This window comes from Marmota flaviventris, chromosome 2, assembly GCF_047511675.1.
Source record: "Marmota flaviventris isolate mMarFla1 chromosome 2, mMarFla1.hap1, whole genome shotgun sequence".
Classification (NCBI taxonomy): Eukaryota; Metazoa; Chordata; class Mammalia; order Rodentia; family Sciuridae; genus Marmota; species Marmota flaviventris.
The window spans coordinates 49,179,994-49,199,351 of record NC_092499.1 but is presented as its reverse complement, the minus strand read 5'-3'; the positions used below and the strand labels follow the sequence as shown (position 1 = coordinate 49,199,351).

General features: G+C 36.1%; 1 protein-coding gene and 1 non-coding gene across 8 annotated transcripts in view; one reads left to right on the top strand and one right to left on the bottom strand.

The window, feature by feature from the left end:
* Positions 1-19,358, top strand: part of Slc25a21 (solute carrier family 25 member 21) — a 538,394-nt gene that overhangs the window by 219,954 nt on the left and 299,082 nt on the right. The gene's annotated exons all lie outside the window — the stretch shown is intronic.
* LOC114088294 (U6 spliceosomal RNA) lies at positions 14,219-14,325 on the bottom strand. Its single transcript, XR_003581957.2, has one exon. It is a non-coding gene; the product is annotated as a U6 spliceosomal RNA (small nuclear RNA).

Here is a 19,358-nt window from a genome sequence, read left to right as displayed (position 1 = left end):
GCAGGTGTGGCCACAAAAGAAAGGGAAGTATGCTTCAGGTGCAAATCCTAAATGACATTTGATTCCTTCTGAGGCAGAGTTTCTGCTGTCTCACCTGGTGGCTGGCAAGTGACTCAGCATTTTCCAAAGCCCTTACTTGCATTAACCTTACTCTGGATGTGAGGTCCTCTTGGAGCTCAGGGTACCAGGAGAGGTGAGATGCAAAACCTCTCACCACATCCTGACATCCCATTGCATAGGCACTGTGCATTAGGGTTTTTTCATCTACAAGTCATGGCTTGTTCTTCAGGAACCACTAATCATTTAATTCCAGTGATGCCAAAAATATGGGTCAAAAAAAAAAATCAAATGATTGCATAGACAACAACAAAAAGAAAACAGAAATGAATATGTAGCTTTGAACCTTTGGGGATATTTGAAGTAAATTAGTGTTTGCTTACTGACTTTACTCAGGTCCACAGGGAGCATTTTGACCACTCTGTGGTCAGTACTGATCTCAACTTTATATGTTCTCATATGACATGCACATGTGAAGAACCTCCACCACTTTTGGTGGGCCTGCCTACAATTATTTCATGGGCTCATTGCATGTTTCTTCTTTCCTATGCTGCATGATTGGTGGTCTTTTGTACATTGTGCAGATGTTTCTCTTGTGCTATTTCATGATTATTTTTCAAGTGGCCTCTTAGTCAAGGGATGGCAGGTCAGCACATGAAAACATCTGCTGTTACCATTTTTCTAAGCAAACAGCAGATGGCATTGCTGCTGTCCTTTTGATCTGGCGCAAAAATTCCCAAGGCTGAGGTGTTGGTTTACATTGACACTGCCTGGCAAGGAACTGCTTGAGAGTTTGCCTCCCCCAACAGTAGCACTGCTTACAGATGTTTTCTCTGCAACTCTCATTTTTAGTTTGTTTCTTCCTGTGACTCTACTTCTGCAGGGTGTCATGAACTTTGATTTTTCCCTCCTGTGTCTGTTGCTTGGTCATCTCATTGATATCAACCATAACCCTCAGGTTGTTTCCCATTTATCACCTGCTGGAAGTACCACTGGTGTTGCCATAGAGAAGACAGAACTGTATGTTTGGGTCACCTCAGGATTTGGACAATGATACATATATGTCTCGGATAAAACAAGGTTATTTGAAAAATAGCTGAAACACCAAGCTTTGTCTACGTAGTACCTCAGGCAAACATTTTACTAGCTGAATTTGTAAAACTTTAATGCATGTATTTTTTTTTAATTTGTTTTTAGTTGTAGATGGACACATTACCTTCATTTTATTTATTTATTTTTATTTGGTGCTGAGGATCAAACCCAGTGCCTCACAAATGCTAGGCAAGTACTCTACCACTGAGCTACAACCACAGCCCCAACATGTACTCTCTTAAATCTGTAATTATTGAACAAGATTATCTTTACAAACAATGCAAATATGCAGAAAACAAACAAACAAAAAGCCAACTTCTTAATTTTCTAGGTGGAGAACAGCCTGTTGGAAGAAAAAAAAATCCTCTTAATTTTTTTCTTGTTTATACTGAATTTCCAATGACTTTAACTATAATGTAAACTTTGGTATTCTACCATGCTTCCTCATTCTTTGACATCTTTCTTTTGTAGGTGTTTCTTTTCTGATACTGTCAGTCAAATGTTTATGTGTGTCTTTCTGTCTTCTGCCTAGCCTTGTATATCCTGTCAGGAGTTCCAGAAAGCGTCAATTTCCTCATCTGCAAAATAAGAATAATTAAAGTATTTTCCTTATAGAATTGTTGTGAGGATTAAATGGGATAATGTATGCTTAGCAAGTGCTTTAAAAATTGCAGTCATCATTCTCATCATCACTTCATCATCATCATTGCCTCATTCATGGGTCAAAGAGTCAGAGGACCCAGCTTGATCAAGTCCTAGCTGAAATGTCAGGCACTATTATTATCTCTTCTTTCTCATCCTAAGTCCAAGTTTTATTGCCTTTTATTTATTACTTGGGTTTTTGTATTATATATTCAAACTCCACATTGACAGTTAAGCTATTCAAGTTCAAGATGCTATTCTTGAACTTATTTTATTGGATTACTTGAGATATCTATCAATATTCTATCTATATGCAGTGTGTGTGTGTGTGTGTGTGTGTGTGTGTGTGTGTGTGTGTTTATTTATTTATTTATAGCTTTTTGGCTCAAAAAACTCCAAGTTCATATTTGTAACTTGACATAGTATAGTGATTATCACAGGTAAAGTTTCTAATTTTTGCCTTTGGTTGTTGGCAAGACAAAAATAAAGCCTTTGTTAAACCTGCACAGGGACTGATATACTTTTAAGTACACCTCAGAGTGACCTGTACCTTTCCATATATTCCCAATTTGTCATTGTCCACAGAATTTCATCCCCTTTAACCTGCAAAGCATATAATGATACTAAATGACAGGTAGATATGCATACTGGATTGCTTCTTGTGTATCACATGGTCAAGCTACTGTAGTTCCATTCGATTTAAGTTTTATGCAGCTATTGTTGTCTGTTTGTAGTCTTGCAAAATTGGACTTTCAAATGGCCCAATTTTCTAGGATACGTAAGTTTTCATAGCAAAGTATTTGCAGCCTCAAAAACATATAAGCTTTCAGAATATTTGGCAGCTATCTGAAGTGATTAGGAAAAATGAAATAATTTACTGCTTTTAAATTTTTTTAAGGCAAGCTCTCAAATCTAAAAAAAGTTGTCAAAATGAATTATTTTGTGTTATTTTCTTGGTAGATGCCACCTTTTCAGAATTTTATTAAAAAAAATAAAAAGGGAGGAGTAAAGAGGATATCTAAGAAAGAGCGTGACTCATTTTTCTAACAAGAAAAGGCAGTCGCTGACTATGTGTGGAAATAATGCCGGAGCATGTCTGTTAACATCTAAGTCATTCTAGAACTTGGGATTACCAGGAGTCAGTAAACCTTAAATACTGGTGATTAGTTTAATTAACACTGGAAAAACAAATCTCCTTCCATCTCTCAAACACATATTTCTGGTGAACCTATCCCAGTATCCTTTTATTTCATTTCCACTCAGTTCTTCTGGAATTTGTCAAATCCTCTTATTAAAATGTTCTTTCTTTTTGTTTGTATGTTTCCTTAAACTCTAAAATGAATAGACTTGTCCCAAATATTCTTACCCATTCTTAGACAACTTCTTATTTTAGCACAACATTTGACTGTATCCTTTAAAGTTTTGAGTTGAAAATTGAATTTGCTTTAATTTCTTCTCCTTCTGACCCAATTAGGTTTCCAGTCTTCATCCTTTGAATGAATTATTTTGTGTTATTTTCTTTCCCCTTTTTCCTGTGAGGTTGCAGCTCATTTTTCTATTCTTTCCTTAGATTTTTAAAAACTCACTTTACAATCTAATTGTATCATTTAACTATTATAATTTATTACACTTTAAATTGGATTCTTTTAGAGAAAACTTGACCTTTTATTAGTTATGCAATATTTACAAATCAATAAATTATTAATTTTCAACTATAGGAAGTGAACTCTAAAAGGGCCCTTGTCTGTCTCCTGAACCTAAATCTGTCTTCCCTATCTCCTGCTAAACACCTTTACATCAGAGTCCCTCTAATACAATAAAATCACCACATCCCTGTTTCTGTTTATGGAACTAATTACTCATCCGACCCTGAAACTTTGGCATGTTCTTCACCTTATGCCTCCTTTTTTCCCCACATTTGACTGGCCACTTGTCCATTGAGCAGCCTATGCTGTTTTTCACATCCATTTGCTCAGTTCTAGGTTTACATCTTTGCAGTCCTCGAGACTTTTCTCCTCCTCCACGTTCCTGACATTATAGTTCATTTCCCACCTTGCCACCCTACCACCATATGTACCACTTCCAGCCTTTTTGCTTCCTGTCATTCTCCATTAGCTTGCATATGGCTGCTGGATTTTTCTTCCTTAAGTGTAGCTCTAATAGTTGCTTTTCTGTTGTGTACATAATAAACTCTTTCCTTTAATTAAGATCTTCCATATTTAAGAACCAAATTTTTCTTCTACCTTTCTCCTTCATGCTGTCCTCTATACCTCCATATACTTTGGGCAGTTTTGAATTTCTCTGATCTCTCTGTGCCCTTATGGTCCTCTCTATTATTTTTCTCATGTTCCTTTTTCTATCAGTTCTCTAAATCTCCTTCTCGAGTCATGAACTACCAGGGTACTAGTCAAATGCCACTTCTCCGTAAAGCCATCCTTGATTATGCTACCTCCCCCCGCCAAACTTACTAGTGAATTTTCACTTTCTTTATTCTTTTTCTTGATGTGTTAACTCTTGCCTTCCTTTGTTGTTTGTTGTGTTCACTTTTCTCTTTATGGCAGGAATTTATGATCCAGTGTCTTAATTATTTTTGTATTCTCCCTGAGAACAGTATAGTATTTATACATTCTTGGTATTTAATAAATATTATATGTCTTGAAATATGGGATGCACATATATATACATATATACATACAAACTCACACATACAAAATTAAAAAGTAATCTTCAATATCTCTGTTTATATGCATCCTCTTTTTAACACAATAATCACAGCCAGTATTTCTTTACTTTTGCAATAGTCTGAAAGTCAGGATCTCCCTTTTCCAACTAAGACTTGTGTGCCCTGAGAAGGAAAGTAGAAATAATTACCTGGAATCCTGGTATTGCTACTTCTGTACTAGTAGGGAAAAGCTGAAGGTACTTAGTTGATTTCAGTTTACATGACTGTGAGCTTACATATATAACTTAACTTTAAAAATTTAAAAGAACGTTTTAAATAGAGATATGTATTTATTCTGCTAAGAAGTATTTGAAGCCGGGCATGGTGATGCATGCCTGTAATCCCAGCGGCTCAGGAAGTTGAGGCAGGAGGATTGAGTTCAAAGCCAACCTTAGCTATAGTGCAGCACTAAGCAACTCAGTGAGACCCTTTCTCTAAGTAAAATACAAAATAGGGATGGGGATGTGGCTCAGTGGTTGAGTGTCCCTGAGTTCAATCCCTGGTATACACCCCCCACCAAAAAAAAGTATTTGAGTCTTTATGGGTATGAGCCAATTGAATGCATTCAATGTATGAATATTTAAATGTACAAAATGAATATATAAATACAGACTTATAAATGTAAAGATGCTGAAAATTTTTGAAGGATTTTATTTAAGAGCTCTTCAAAGAGTTAAATACTTATAATACACCTAACCTATACTAATTTCTTACCTTTATTTTTAGATCAACACAAGAATACCGACATGAAAACATTAGGTTCACCCATATGAAACTGATGACAGTTGAGAAATGGAACAAAAACAACAATTTGAAGTGGTTCAATCCATGTAAGCATGGAATGAGAACTGTCTTGAAACTTAGAACTTACTGCTTAGGATCTGTGTCTATCTGGTTCTTTCTTCACCCTGAACTGGCTTGTTATTTTCCTTTTCACTTAGCATATGGAGATAAAGTGCTAATTAGTAATGCTATTCTTCAGGTATACTGGTAATTATTGGTTTAATTCTTTCTATTTATTAGTTCATAGTAGTTCATAATTAGTTGAGTTTATTACACTACTAATTAAAATATAAAATTAATTGCATATTTTCTTTACTTTGAAGTTGGTCTAAAGGTGTATACATGCAAGACATGACTATGACTCAATAACTTTCATGTACATATGTAAGTGAATTATGTTCACTGGCTCACCCATTCAATCACTATCCCATCAGTCATTGTTTCTTGAACACCTATTCTGGGCACACCATCCTGAACCAGCAGAAGGTTCCAGGCTTCAGAAGTATGAAAAGTACCTACTCTATGATCTTTGTCTAACCCATACGCACTGTGATAATCATTATTATGATGTGAACACAATTGTTAGTATTAGCTAGCTATGTTAAGAATTTCTTTTCATAATAATAATAATTGATATACCATTTCCCCCCTCAAATTTTTATGACTAAGGAAAGTTAATAGAAACCAAAGGAGATGTCTTCATTAAGGAAAAAAAATCAAATTGCAACAACTTTTATAAGAATTTATTGATTCTTTGTCTAAGGTAATCATAGACAGTGCTGAGAGTCATTTTGCCCTTAAGAACATGACTCAGAACTTGTGCCTCTAAAACTACAACATACACTAGTATGGCAGTATGTAAAAAAGTGGATATGTAACCGATGTGAATCTGCAATATGTATACAGGGTAAAAATGGGAGTTCATAATCCACTTGAATCCAATGTATGAAATATGATATGTCAAGAGCTTTGTAATGTTTTGAACAACTAATAATAAAAAAATTTTTAAAAAACTTTCCTTCCTTTATGCCCTGCTTGGGGTGGAATAACTAAAGAATAAAACTGAGATTCTAAGGGTTCTTAATAATCAGCTTAGTCAAAGAAATAAAACCCACAGTGTGATTTCAGGCCTCCATGTGTCTGGTAGACTGTGGTCTGTAGTCACGCCCTCTTGTTTCATAAAGGTCTTCCATAGCCCACAGGGCTCTAAGATACATAGAACAGCCAAGCAGATCTACCTCCACTCCAGGAAAAGCAGCTCAGCATACGAGCTGTGTCAGCAGGGGGTTTGGAACCTTGGTTGTCAAAGTCAACATGTTTATTTATTTCATTAATTTGTATCTGTTTTATACATTAGTATCATATTTTCTAATTTAATTGGAATTGTTATAAAATAATTCAGAAGAGGAAAAAGATGAATTTTCAGATATATTTCGTTTCTACATTAATTATTTCAGATACCAGTCTTTGATTTTTTAAACGTCTGTGAAACTTCACAATTAAAAAATTAAAACCTGAATTAATTCTAAAGGACTTTAGTCTGATTAGAATTATTAATTCTGCTTTTTTGAGAAGACCTTACCCCTTGGCTACATTATCTTGGGATCAGGCTATATTTCACTGTATTTTCTTTGATATGAGTACAGTAAAATACCAGACCTTAAAATACAAATCCCTTGCTGGGCTTCTTCTCCCTGGGAAAGAATACACTTTATGGCCAGATGGAATGGCATCATGTCTCACTGTTGGGGTAGCTCAGAAAAGACAACATCACCGAACACTTTCCATTCTCATACCGGCCAGGCTTCTTAGTTTAGTCAGGTGCTGTAACTTGGACCCAACACTGAGCTGCAGCTCAAGAGACAAAACAGTTGGAAAACTTGGAGAAAGGCTCTAAGGGTCAGTGAAATTTACTGTGGGCAGCTGCTGCTTCAAAGCCACTCTCTGTGCAGAAGCCTATTAAGAAGTAGTAGGTTATGTTCCTGCCGTTTCCCCCAGCATGATGGATGATGCTCTGAAAAGAGAAAAGACTTCCTGTTCCACGGAGGTGGCTTTCCTCAAGGCCACCTCACCGCCTTTCTCAGGCTCTCTCCATTCCGTTTCTAACCATTGAATTCACTGCTCCACTACATGTAATAATAACCTGGGCTTGTCAGGATGACTGACTGTGACTCACCAGTGACTGCTTGTCCATCAACAGGACCTCCCACTCTCAGAACAGAGTCTTAGCTCTGCTGTCAGTCCAGGGGGAAAGGGCTGTGAGGGCATTCGTGAGGGCCTGGATTCAATCCCCAGCACAGTAATAATAATGATAATAATAATAACAAAAAAGAGAGAGAAAAAGTACTGTAAGGGAAAAAATACAGTTGCATATGGAGTTGCATAATAACAGAAGAAGTGACATTAGAGTTTGCTAGACTTCCTTTTGCCTTCAGAAACATTTTCACTTTACCTCAAATTAAGAAATTATTTTTCTCTGGCATGCTCTTGGGTCATGGTATTTGCCAAGAGTGGTGGCGTACATGCCATTCACTCAGTTATACATATTCTTCCCTTGCTTTACTTCTTAACTGTGACTCATCTTTCCATCCTTGGTTTAGAGAGAAGCCTGAGCCTTGTTTAAGTGAGAGCTCTCAACTCAAGGTGCTTGTAGCGAATGTCTTTTCCATTTTGCAACTGTTTGGGTCACCATTTGAGGAAACTTTGTCCTGCCACATGTTATTGGAAACTGTATTTCTCTCTCTCTCTCTCTCTCTCTCTCTCTCTCTCTCTCTCTCTCTCACACACACACACACACACACACACACTCTCTCTCATGCCCAATGCTGTCCTCCTTGCCCACAAGGGCAGGCTCCAAAAGGGCAGACATGATGACTGTCATTTCTCACTTATTCTTCCAGTACCCATCACTCAGTGCATATTTATCATTGCTGGATACCACTGATATTTAATTTGTACATCATTGTTACATCCTTTTCATAGGCATAGAGACACAGCAATAACAGTATAAGGTACTTTTACAAACAAAGCTGAGTGTTTAGTAAAAAGCATCATCTGCTAGTAGCCCTTCTGTATATGCAAAGAGGTTATGCATAATTTGTAGGTACAAACTTCAGAGTTTTCAGATCTAATAATTATATATATTTTTTTTTCAAAAAGTTCTTTCTTACTGACCCTATCCAACAATGGTTATGAAGTGCTAGTGTGTGTTTAGCACAGTCCATGGTGCTATGTAGAGATAGATAAGATTCCTGCCCTCCTGAGGCTTATCGTGTATATAGGAACATTGTGTAAAAACCAAAGAAGAAAGTTTTCATTTATGGGAATGTGGGAGAACCACAAACAAAGGAGAGAAAAATCTATTTTTCTGACCTTCTATAGTTCATGGCTGTGAATTATGAAGAATGAAAATGCAACTGATCTCCAGTTAATTGATGACTTATATAGATCAATAACCCATGAAGCTTGTGGTTTCATTCTAAAATTAATCTACCACTCAAAAGGAAAAATCAAGTCTTCCTTGATAAGATTTGAGGTGCTGGCAGGTACATTTTGATGAGCATTATATTTAGATTGAACTAAGGAGTTATTTAGGAAAATAAGGATTCATGTGGAAGTTTCCTCCTACTGTCTAATTTAGAGGATTTTCATTCCCTGTGGAATTCCTTCAGGGGTTGCTGAAGGAGGTGTCAAGAAAGGAGGAAGTCAAGGGATAAAGTTCTGGTCCCTCCAACTCACAAACAGAAAGGCTCCTTGTAGAAACATTTGTTTTAGAATTTCATTAAAAGAAATTATTCTGCTGCCATGGTTTGCTAAGTTTTCTTTAAATTACCAAGTTCAAGAAAATCTTTCTCAGGACAGATGGTAGTTAGTTTGAATGTTGGGGAGCAGAACTTGAGTAAGCTGAGAGGTGTAAAAGTAATTCATAGAGCAAGATAGAAGCCAAGACTTTTCCTATGAGAAAAGCAAGGACATTCTTCAGGAAATGATAAGATGTTGACACTGATCCTTTGATCAGTTGGGACATTTGGTCAGAATATTCTGAATCTACTGCAGGACATGCAAGGGTTCTTCTTTGAGGTATCTGAGTTGAGTAAATGAGTGAACTCCATTGACCAACTCTTGTATTTACTCTAATTGACCTCCATGGAGCTTGGAGTTCCTTCCTCTGTGCATCAAATGGTGGGAAGTTGTTGCAATGTACATGAACTATAAATCACTATGTTGATGGGAAACTCCCTCTAACACACACATTTTCTTTTTTTTGGGGGGGGGACACTTTCTTGAAATATTTACTTGGGGGTAGCAAATGAATAGAAGAGCAGAGAAGCTACCTTGAAAATGGGGAGTAAGCATTTGGTCATGACTGTGGCTGTGATACTCCTGCAGGTGATGCTTATGAATCCCCATTGTCTGCCAGCCTCCACATCTTTATGTTTTAGGTGATTCTTATCTCAGACTCAAAGCATATTCACAAATTGTCATCAGATGGGTAGGGCTGTCTTATAGATTGTAATTTATTTTTAAATTTCTTAATCATAATTTAATGAGAATCTATTGGGATGAGAGAGAAGATAATAAACCCAGAAAGAAAATATTTCTACTCAAATGTACTCCAGGAAATATTTGACTTGTTCCAGAGTATTCGACTTTTATTTCTACTAGGAACAAATAGGAATGCTAAAGCTGTTATGTGGAAAATATGTCTATATATAGTTTGTATGTATTTATATGCTTAAAACAAAATGAGACTATTCAAGGAATGTTTGGAATTATAGAATTCTCTGTAAATATCAGTATCTCATGAAATCTTAGTCTTTTGTTAAAAGTTGAGAAATTTAAGTGACTATGGAAAATTCTTAAAAATAATAACAATAACAGTAATTTTATTCTTAAGCTATCAAAAAATTCATGACCACAATTCTCTAATCTCATTGAGAGGAAACATTAAAAAAAAAAAAAAAGCAAAACCCATGGCCAGAGACTAAATTTAATGGAGTGGGAAAGATGGACAATAACTGTGGAATTGCAAATTAATTATGTTTACATGAAAAATCATGGTAATTATGATATGAAATGTGATGCCCTTTGATTACAGCAAAACTCTGTTCTATAGATCAGGATCAAAAGGGAGAATTTTTAATTTTCCTTCAATTTGGTCAATTCTGGAGATTTCAAGAGGGAAGCAAAGCTAACAGATATTTATGAAAAGAATCAAATTAGCATATGCACTAAGCAATAGGTCTGTGTCTTTTGAATAACTACAAACATTTAAAACTGACCATGAAGTAGATAATTGGAAGACAAAATCAGAACTCAAGTAAAACCATTTCTTCAGTAATTTTGAAAAGTCTATTTATAAAATACACATGGATAGAAAAAAACTATACTAATAAATCAGAACTAAATGATGCAATAAAAATAAAAATTATTATCCTCCCCAATCAAAAGTAAGCTTATAATTCTGATTTAATAAAGCTGAATATGTATGTTCACATTGGACAGCTTATCATCTTAAAATGTACAACTAAATTATAGTTCTGGATTATCACAGTGATCAAAATTATGTTATTCGACTGCAGGAACTGATTCTACTTATCTTTATAGTCACTTTTGCTTATTCCTGAATGTATTGTTAGAGTGTTGACAGGCTACCAGTAATGTTACTTTGTCCTTTTACTGCACCTCTCACAAGAGGATCTTTAAGAGCTTTACTCACATTAGTGTGTTATTCCCAGGATTATTCTTCCTGTTTTATAACTGAGGAAACTACTTCCCATGGATATAAGTAACTTGTTCAAAGACTGCAAACCAGCTCTCTAATGTTGCTACAAAGGCTCTCCTGATTCCAGGGCTTGACCATTCCACCCTCGAGATTAGCACTTGAAGGAGGCACTCTGTGATGGTTCTCACCCAGAGAATGGTTCTGTGCACCACATTAAATTAAGATTTTGTGAACATACACAAGACTTACGTTTCAATGTCCATAAAGAAAGTGTTTACAGAGCAAAAAAAATAACAACATAAATATAGAGAAAAATGAGTAACCCCCTGCATAGAAAGGTTGCCAGACATTTCATCTGCATTGGCTTACACTTAATATTATAAACAAGCTGTTGATTCACAAATGAGGTTGCATAGACTTAGAAACATTTTATTGGTATTTGATTTCAGTCCATGACAAGTAGTGTTTATTAGAAAGTAATAAATCTGTATTCATTAAAATAATTATTTACTCATTTTGGTTTTTCATGGATTCAGACTAGGAATATGTATGCATAAGAGTCTTGGGAAAGGAAGGCATTAAATAACTCTTATAAATATGGCATAAATGCAGTTTTGAAAAGAGGTTTCAAAGGACACATGGAGAAGAACCTTGTGGAACAGTGAAAACAGCAAAGTCATAGACAGAAGATGCCATTCTTCCCCTACCATTTGCAGCCTCTACTTCAGTTAGCAACTTTCTTCATAAATGAAAATACAGTGTTCTACTAATGAATACTTTGGATAGTATAGGGCAGTGAGGGGTCACCTGTGTGCTCCTGACATTCTTCAAGCAGGCTTATAAAGTTAGAGCAGGACTGGCCTGACTCTGAATAAGGGTAGATGCATTTTGTTGCATAAACCTTTAGTACTTCATTTTGTAGGCAAGGTTAACTTCCTGCAGCAAAGCATCACAATGTGCCTTCTACCCAGAGAGTTTACAATACCAGGCAGAATGGCCTTATGCTCATATATGTTGACCTGTCTGTTTTGGTCCCAACCCCATCCATGGTCTGTATTCCTTTGTGATGAAGGCAGACAGAGCCATTATAATCCCTACATGAATGATCTATTATTTTTAAAGATAATTTTTCCCATTACTCTATCAGCCATAAATACCTATTTTGCTAGCATGCTGTTTAGAATCACCATAATCTGGGGAGGGATATTTTATACCCTCTGTTTACATGTTCTAAGCAGTGGTTTTGCATGACTTTGGGGAATAAAACAGCAGAAGGGGGAATATTTTAAAGATAGAATAAGCTTAATGGCTTTTTCATTTATTATTTCTTTAACCTCTTTAGTATACTATGTGGAGATATGTATTAAGCTTTTGAGGAAAGGGGTGCTATTTTGTAACCAAAAGAAAGTGGAAAATATTTCTGGAACATTTTGACTTTCTTTCAACCTCTTTAGTGACTCAAAAAATATGGAATAATAAAATAAAAGTTCAAAAACTGCCAACTCAGGTCTCACAATAACTTTCCTGACAAAAACTAAAATTAATACTGTTCATATTAACAGTTATACTCTACTATCAAAAGGAAAGTTCTGAGTCAGAACATCATATCTCCTACTTCTACTTCTAATTCTAGAATCAAGTAAAACATTAAAATTATAAATTAAGTGATTTCATTGAGTTTGGTATGTCTGACCCTTAAAAGAGACCATTATCCTATGAGGTAAGAAAAGTTGGTTAGTTGTATAGCATTTTATTATCTCTAATCAAATTGGAGAATAATTTACTTCCTTTTCCAGACACTTCTGAAACAGAATAAATGTGATATTGTTTGCTTTGAAAGCATTATTCTAATGAATAGCATGAAGCCTAGTAGATGGAAACAGGGATATTAACAATAATAATTGATATGTTAGGAAATTGATAGATTAGAGAAAGGATGAGTGGTAGGAGATAGTAAAGGCAGTGAGCCACTTTGGAAGCTGTCACAATTGTCCAGAGAAACAATGAGAGGAGCTCAGACTGGGGTTGTGGAGATGGAATTGTAATACTTCCAGGAGCCAACATGGCTCATAGCCTGGCCCGGTATTATAAAACCTGGAGGAGGCTGTCACCAGTGCTCTAGCTCCTGCTATGTTTAAAGAGTTTAGATAGAGTCAGGGTTCAGGGAATACTTCTTATCTCCCTGGTACTGGGGAGGGGATGGTGTGTCTCTTTATATCTGATGTAGTATTCATGTGCAAGGAACATTTGTAAGACACTGATTAATAACTCTGGAATGTCCTGCATTTCCTTTGCTTCTCCCCAAAATACATCAGAGCTTTGGGTGTCAGCTGGAGAGCCCGACTTTGAGTTACTCCTCACCAGCAATAGAACATGGATGGTGGGAAAGGGTATGTCCCCAGAGCTAGTGAGATAAGATTGAGGCTAAGGACAGTCAGGGAGACAATACCAGGCCTGGAACCAAAGGGACAAGTCACTCTTGGGACCATCCTCTTTTACAAGATCTTCTAAGTCCTGTATAATAGTGACCATTTTCTTAGCAAGTCTCAGAGCAATGTTTCTTAAAGTGTGTAGTCCATAGATGTCCTTTATGGAAAAACACCTGGGGACATTTGCTAAAGGTACAGGTGCCTAGTTCCCTTACCATGTCAACAGCATTATTGATGTCAGAATTCCATCTGAGGATTAGGTTGTTGTGCTCTATATTGTGTGGACTTCCCCTTTTCTGGTTATTGGCAAAAAGCAAGAGTTACATCTAATGAGCATGGCTCCATGTTTGGGGTGGCTGGAGAGCAGACTCACCATGTCTGTTTAGATAGGTGTTCCCACGGTCTTTCTTGCTTGTTTTGGCTATGACTGTGTTTGGTGCTGCTGAACAGAGCTGTGCATATAACTGCAGTTCACAGCTGTACTTTTCTCACTCGAGTGGCATTTTCTGTAAAGGTGCAGGCCAGAGAAGAAATTAAGGAATGATCATAGGACCACACATGGGAAAAGTGATTCTGAGTATTAGGAAAGGAAAAGACTGAGGTGGCAGCCTGGGGCAAGGAGAATAACAACAAAAGAGATAGCAAGAGGATGGCCTCAAAACAGACTACAGGATAAAATAGAACATTTTTATGATAATAGCTCTTGAGAAATCTAAAGAATTATTAAATACAAATCTTATTGTGATTTGAAAAACACTGGAATTTTTTTTTAATATGGAACGCTTCATGAATTTGCGTGTCATCCTTGCTCAGGGGCCATGCTAATCTTCTCTGTATCGTTCGAATTTTAGTATATGTGCTGCCGAAGCGAGCACAAAACACTGGAATTTAGTATTTTTTTCACCTACCTATTCTTTCTACCTCATCTTTCTCTCTACCCATACCACTGGCTTCATATGGAAAACTAGTTCTCAGTTGAAAACAAAATTTTCTCAATACTATCTTGTTTTCCATTATTATCCTAGAAATTCTGAATAACCTTTCAGTCACAAATACGCATTTATGTGAGGTTAAGTGGTAAAACTAATGACATGAAAATGATATAATTGGATAGGAATAGGATTCCTGAGACTAAAAACAGGGATGACACAAATTTTCCAGTGAAAATAAACAGCCATATTTTGGATTAAAGGTTTACAATTATTTTTAACAAATTACAATTTTCTAATAATTTTTTTAAAGTAGGTACATTTCATGGACCTTTCTACCATAGGCTTTTATGGATTTTAAACCTAGCTCATCTAATTCATTGTTCAGAATGTTCCCACAAAGAAGCAGAGAGTGTATTGTCTTAATTGGATAGGTGGGAGATCTAACAATTACAAAACTAAGGTGATCTTCTATACAGGATGTGATCAGCAAGTGCCTGCAGGAAGATTCCAGCCCATATCTTCTGGATCCAAGTTCAATGACTTTTACTCTAATGTTCTGCTTTTTATTTTACCTTAATATTTCAGAAGAAGGTAGACATTCAAACTACTTCTTGGTCACTGATTACTAAACGATTAGGAACATCCATCATGTGTTAGTCTGTTTGCTCGGAACTGACAGAGAGGAATTGCAGTCTAAATTATGGGATCTAGATTCAGAAAATTCAAAGATCTGCAGGTCAAGTTAGCAAAAACTGTTAGCCTTTCTTTCATCTTTTTCTATAGGTATTTCAGACAATGTCCTTCCTTCCCCATTTCTTTGACTGCTCTAAGAGTCTTCAGGCTCTAGAAAAATTAGCAGACTGAGCATGCTCAGGTTCAAAGACCTTATTTCTTGGGCTGTGAAAGCAGGTGAAGCATTGCCCCTCCAACTGTAGTCAGTGGGGGAATACAAGAGATTGGACTATTTAAAGATGTTTCTCAGGGTTTACTTTTAATACAATAGAAAGGAGACTATTCTGATTTAAATGAGTAGGATCAGACACAAAGGGCTGAGGATCTAGCAATCTAAACAGTCAGTTCCACCTGTCTTGACTCCATCAGGGGGTTTCCTCGAGGAAACTTAAGAAGGGAAGAGTGATGGGGGAGGGCAGAGGAGGAGTAAGTGAATCAGTTGTTCTCAGTCTATGTGTTGGGAAAGAATGGGGCACGTCTGGAGAAATCTAGGGCAGCAACACCTACTGAAAGCAAAAGTGGCCTTGGATTCATGCTGCATATTCTGGACTTGCTCATAAGACATTTTTAACTGAGAGTCAAAGCAACCACAAGAAGCACATAACAGTGTTTTCTTCATTCCATGCTTTTTTATGGTAGAAACACTTATTTATTGGACAGCTAAAAGGTGAGTATAAGAATTTGTGGAATCAATATCCACAATCTAGCAAGACAGTTTAAACAAACAGACCTTTAAAAGTATGTTAATATACTAGCTGTTTGCTGAACACATTTTTGGAACATGGTCTTGTTTCTAGAGGTTCCCTTTGGGTGGGTTTGATTCTGTCCACTCTGTTCTGATTCATTTATTTGGCTGCCTCATGTAAGTTTTTGACAAGCAAGGTCATCTTACTCAGGTATCCTCCTCCCTTCTGGCTCTTTTTCATATGCATATATGTGTATATCTGCACACACATATGTGAACCACCATTATATGGGATGAGGTTGCCCATCTCCCATGTCTGGGTAAGGCCTCAACACCCTGGTGATAAGGCTAGTTCCCACAAGGAACAGTTGACAAATTTTAATATCTCTGTGACATCAGAAACCTTTCCCCCTGAACTAATGCTTGTGTGTTAGCTACAGTGACCATAATGAAACACATATCTACGGTAAGAAGATTCCTTAAAGGAAAATTTTCTTTTCACCTTATTTTTTATGTGAAATAATAAAACACTGATTACATGGGACAAAACATGAACTGAATGTTGTTGGAGCTGTAGTTGTCTGTGTTTCTCAGTGAGTGTTGTCACCTTTGAAGGACCCAGAGAATTGTGCATGGTTACCTCTTGGTGATATATGACACACATCATAAGTAATGTGATATAATAGAGAAAATTGTAGGCCTTTTGGTGGTTTGGTTGTCTGGGAAAGTGCACCTGGAAATGTTCAAGGTGAAATAGCCTCAGTAATTGTATGTGTTTTATATATATATAGGCCTAATGGCTAAGTTAAACAACAACAACAACAACAAAAAAGCCTTTAGAAACAATCATTAATATGAAGAGAGAACCTACAGTGTGAGAGAATATCTTTACTACACACACATTAGATAGAGCACTAATTTCCAAGATACATTAAGAACTCAAAAAACTTAACACCAAATAAATAAATAACCTAATCAATAAATAGGCTAAAGAACTGAATAGACACTTCTCAGGAGAAGATATACAGTTGGTCAACAAATTTGTGAAAAAATGTTCAACTTCCCTAGTAATTAGAGAAATGCAAATCAAAGCTACTCTAAGATTTCATCTCACTCCAGTCAAAATGACAATTATCAAGAATACAAATAATATTAAGTGTTGGTCAGGATGTGGGGGAAAAAGGTACATTCATACGTTGCTGGTGGCACTGCAAATTGGTACAACCACTCTGGAAAGCGGTATGGAGATTATTTAGAAAACTTGGAATGGAACCACCATTTGACCCAGCTACCCCACTATCCTGAAGGACTTAAAATCAGCATACTATAGTAACAGCCACATCAATATTCATAGCAGCTCATTCACAACAGCTAAAGTGTAGAAGCAACCTAGATGCTCTTCAATAAATAAATGGATAAAGAAACTGTGGTATATATACACAATGAAATATTACTTGGCATTAAAAGAGAATAAAATTATGGCATTTGAAGGTAAATGGATGGAGTTGGAAAATATTATGCTAAGTGAAGTAAGCCAATCCTCAAAAACCATAGGCTGAATGTTCTCTCTGATAAATGGAGGCTGATCCATAATGGGAGGTGGATGGGAAGAATGGAGGAACTTTGGGCAAAGTGGAGGGTGGGAGGGGATGGGGGATGGGGATAAAAAGATGGTGGAATGAGATAGACACCATTACCCTAAATACATGCATGACTGCACATATGGTGCGACTCTACATCATGTACTATCAGAGATGAAAAATTGTGCTCCATTTGTGTACAGTGAATCAAAGAGCATTCTGTCATCACATATAAATGATTAGAACAAATTTTTTTAAAAAAAATAATATCTGAAGATATTCTTCCTTTATTCCCTGCTAGCATACAACCCAACAATGTCCTGTGTTAAATAAGTTCAAATTAATCAAAAGTATATTTGACCACTGCCAATGGAAACATTAAACTTTTGCATAGAGTTCCCTGAAGAGACAGGTGTGTGTGTGTGTGTGTGTGTGTGTGTGTGTGTGTGTGTGTTTCAAACAATGAAACATAAGCAAAATTCTGTATATATAAATATCATAGTAAGACAAATCTGTAAAATAAAACCATCTTCATGATCTGGCCAGAGTCTATACTAATGCCAGTTGTTAAGTGGACATATGAATTTCTTTGGAAAATAAATCATTTAGGAGGCACTTTGTTTCCCATCAGAGATATTGTTTCCATGCCTCATTTATACCAGCAGTTGCATTTGAAATTCTAATCAGAGTTAAATGTCATTCAGGCATTGTGATTTATGTCCCTTATTTTGGAGTTCTATGTCCTTTTGGTTATGGTTGATGAAAGATGCTTTCTGACTTGATGTTTATCTGGGGCAGCAACCCTAAGGTCATTGTACTGGGGAGCAGGAAGGATCCATAAACATCACCTGTAGTAGCCCACCCCACTTTCATCTCACCTATACTATCAATGAGGAAATTAAAACCCAAAGAGGTGGATTCTCTTATCTAAGGTCACAAAATACATTAATGAGTAAGCCAAGATCAGAATTCAGGGTTCTTGCTGTGGTCAGCCTGTTTCAACACTAGTATCAGCTTCAATACCTTCTCTACGCATCCTAGTGAAAACTGAAGAAGGAACCTTTTGCTCCCTAGTCTCCCTGAGTCTGTTATGTCCTCTGAATCTTTGCTAGCATGAGCATGGTCTCGGAATGAGGATGAAACCAGAAGTGAGAGTTGAAAGGAACTGAAGGAGATAATGACTATGGATGAATATCCTGTGCCTCTAAAATAATAAGATGTGTTTTCTTTTATGACTCACAAAGTTTCTCTGATAGCCATTTCAAAGATAAGGGCCAAAAATGCTCTGAGCAACAGACAAAAATCTCAATTCAGGCTTTCTGTGTGGTGCTATTGAAAATCAATATAAATTTGAATAAAAATTCTGAGTTTTTTTTCTAATTGTATGCATAGAGATGAATAAACTTAAGAATTTTATATTTTTAAAAATTAGTTATACATTCTGTTTATATCTCCATGGCCAACCCACATGACATAATGTATACATGATGCTATTTCTTTTGGTCAGTCTACAAAAGTGAGTACTAAATGATAAAAATACTTAGCACAAACATTTCATAAAACTAAATTTTAGTTTGCTTTGTATTTTTTTTTCTTCAACTTGGATAGATATCCTTAATTGAGTAAATTCCACTGAGACCTTTAGAGAAACTTGTAAGTATTGATTTTTAAATTTTTCAAAATGAGATTTCATGTGTCTAAAAATGAACATAATTCCCTCCAGCTACAAAAGTAGATATATAATAACTATTTATTTGTTAAGATAATAAGTAAATGAATGAATGAGTGAATGCTAAGGATCTGGGAGTGGCTGATTAAATTAACAGAGATTGAGCTAGTTTTTAGAAAAAACATTCAGCAACATTAGCTTGATGTTATTTGGTAGACACAGTAAGGTATAGTATGCGTTACCAACCTCATTAAGTTCCAAATAAAACTCTATACTTTACACCATTTCTACAAGAGGTTTTATTAGATTT